This window comes from Sturnira hondurensis, unplaced genomic scaffold, assembly GCF_014824575.4.
Source record: "Sturnira hondurensis isolate 20B ecotype Veracruz unplaced genomic scaffold, ASM1482457v3 Scaffold0005252, whole genome shotgun sequence".
Lineage (NCBI taxonomy): Eukaryota > Metazoa > Chordata > Mammalia > Chiroptera > Phyllostomidae > Sturnira > Sturnira hondurensis.
The window spans coordinates 519,844-523,284 of NW_028077883.1; the positions used below are offsets into that span (position 1 = coordinate 519,844).

General features: G+C 36.6%; 1 pseudogene; it reads left to right on the forward strand.

Moving 5' to 3' along the window:
• The first annotated feature begins 1,716 nt into the window (after window positions 1-1,716).
• Window positions 1,717-2,583, forward strand: LOC118987370 (ferritin heavy chain-like; annotated as a pseudogene).
• The last annotated feature ends 858 nt before the right edge of the window (window positions 2,584-3,441 follow it).

The window sequence follows — 3,441 nt, forward strand, 5'->3', positions numbered from 1 at the left end:
GAGGGAGAAAGCGAGGAAGATATCAATGTGAGACAGAAACACCACCAGCTGCCTCTTGCACATGCCTCAACTGAGAACTAAACTTTAAACTTGAGAATGAGCCACTCCTGACAGGGCTAAAGTAATGCATATTTTTGAATACCACAAATTTTTATTTGCCATTGATTTTCAATGTGGATATTAATTAATAATTCAAATATGCCTGGGCAAAAAAATCAATGTAGTACTTATTTGGATTTCTAAAAATAAACCAACATTTTATGTATAAATAAGCATAGTTTACCTTCTGTACAGTATATACATTAAATGATGTTATGTACTTATTGTTCCAGATATGCTACTGCCTGTCATTCAAATATAGTTTGAATTCTGTCTATAATGAAATTTGGGATCTCTGAAGAAAATTTGCTCCAAAATTTCACAGCTTTTTTAATGGAAATATTTTGTTCTCATCACAAACTGATATATGTATGTCCCTTATGCAAATATTTTTAATTTTTAATAATAGATCGATTGAGTGTGGGCCTGCGAACCAAAGAATCTCGGTTCAAATCCCAGTCAGAGCACATGCCTGGGTTGCAGGCCGGTTCCCAGCAGGGGATGCAGAAGAGGCAACCATACACTGATATTTCTCTCCTTCTCTCCTTCCCTTCCCCTCTAAATTAATTAACTAATTAATTTAAAAATAGATTTAAAAATAAATAAAATAAAATCACCCTAATTCATTTCCATATTAAACTTCTAGTGTATATCCTTCCAGAATGTTCATATGAATATGTCACATGCAGACAATATTTCATAAAATGGTATCATTCTATATATAGTATATTTTACTTAATATATTATATAAAATGCATATATATGGTACAAATGTAACATGATACGTATTACATACAGTTAGTAATATGACTGTATTGCTAAGATTTTTATCTTAATAAATAAGCACCATTAAATTATTCATTAAATAGTGAGTAGTGTTTTATTGATTGGATCTATTTTCCAATAAAACTACTACAAACTACTTTCTAAAAATCATCCCAAATATTCCAAATTATGGGGAAGGAAGAAGATGAGTGATCTGGATCAAGCAAAGTTAGAAATAGGCACAGTTATCTTAATTGCAGGACTTCTCAGAGTGTGTAATGCTTTAACTCAAAGTGTGAACTTTCAAAAGTGAAATCTTTTATGATATATTTATAAACAAATAAGCCATTAGATTTTTTATTTGATAAAATAAATTTGTTTTCTGAGTTATTCAAATTTCAAAGTATGTCCCTGGAAAATTGATTTATTCATTTCCCTACTGTTGGGTTTTTAGAATGTTCTAATTTTACTAGCTATTATTAATAATGATTTTATAAACATTTTCAGATATTGATCTGTTTACATTTTTATTATTTTCCTTAAATGCTGATATAAAATTGTTGGCCTATTTACATATTAAGAATTTAATACCTTTACCAAATTGCTCCTAAAAATTTTATCAATTTACATACAGTGCTTTTTTTAGACTATTTTACCATAAATTAAAACTATACCTGTTGTTATCATTTCTTAAATTTTTTTTCTAACCAATTCATTAACCACCTTAGTCAGAAGACTTACCTCTAAGTGACTTTTAATAATCCCTCTGTAATACATCACCTTCAGCCTATGGCTAGAGATAGGACACATCAAAAAATTAACCCACAGAGTCTTCGCCAGCAGTCGCCGTGGTTTCCCGCTTCAATGGTGCTTGAACGGAACCCAGAGCTTGACCAATCCCCCATCCCAGCCAGCTGCCCAAACCCGTCTTTCTGCCACCTCCTCGCAGCACCCTTGGACCACCCCAAGGACCCCACCACCGCTCCAGCACTACGAAGCTGCCTGTCCTCAGCCGCCATCAGAACCACGTCCATCTCACAGGTGTGCCAGAACTACCACCAGGCCTCGGAGGCCACCATCCACCACCAGATCAACTGGAGCTCTACACCTCCTACATCTACCTGTCCATGTCTTACTACTTTGACCGCAATAATGTGGCTTTGAAGAATTTTGCCAAGGATTTTCTCCACCAATCTCATGAGGAGAGGGAACACGCTGAGAAACTGATGAAGCTGCAGAACCAACAAGGTGGCTGGATCTTCCTCCAGGATATCAAGAAACCAGAACGCGATGACTGTAAGAATGGGCTGAATGCAATGGAATGTGCATTGCACTTGGAAAAAAGTGTGAATAGTCCCTACTGGACTTGCACAAACTGGCCACTGAAAAACAATGATCCTCATCTGTGTGACTTCATGGAGACGCACCACCTGAATGAGCAGGTGAAGTCCATCAAAGAGCTGGGTGACCACGTGACCAACTTGCACAGGTTGAGGGCCCCTGGATCTGGCTTGGCAGAGTACCTCTTTGACAAGCACACTCTGGGAGACAGTGCAGACAGCTAAACCTCAGACTGCCTTCCCACAGCCAGGGGAGTGACCCCTGGTCACCAAAGTAGTGCATGCATGTTGGAGTCACGTTTACCTTCTCTATAACTTCTACCAATCAGCCACTTATGTCCTTTATTTGTACCATTCCTTCAAATAAAGTAATTTGGTACCCACCCCAAAATTATCCAGGCAGTCTCTTCCATCCATTTCCTATCAACACCACCGGTATTTCTGTTTCACAAATTTCATTTCCATGTCACACATGTAAGAAAACCACACATAAAGTCACGCCTGTCTAACTTATCTAAGTAAATAGTACCATGGTGACATTGCAAAATTTTAAATTAAAATGCATATATTGAAGGTTTTCAGAACTCCTAACCTGTACTTGGTCATTTTACCTGCTCTACAAATAGTGCTGGAATCTGATGATCTATCAGTGAATCTCAAGGAAGAAGAAAATTCCCCAACCAAAAATTTTGGTTATTCAAAGAAAGCTAACATAAAAGAAAAGCAACAAAATAAAAGAGTGGAAAATTTTTGTCTGACAAGACACAAGTAAGAACAGGCAAAAACAAGCTTTTTGAATTTTGAACTAGTAATGAAGACATAAAAAATACAGCAGAAAGCAAAAACAAAAATAAAATCTGATATTTTCAAAAGGGAAGAAGAAAGTAGGCAGATCTGATAAGACTGATAAAGAGAAAGAGCACAAATAAATTCAATATGACATCAGAAGATACAATAGTCTCCCCTTATCCATTGGGGATGTGTTCCAAGACCCCAAGTGGATGCAAGAAACCAAAGCCTCTACTGTATATACTGTGATTTTTTTCCCTACATATACACACTATACAAAGATAAACTATAATTTTTATCAGGCACAGTGAGAGTTTAATAACAAGCTTCTCTAAGGCCATGAGGATGAGTGGACTAGTGCTGAGGAAGAAAATGGGAGAGGCAGAATTGCATTGCCAGTGCTTGAGCTTTGAGGCCTGGGTTCTAGCCTCTTCTTGACTGTGTTATT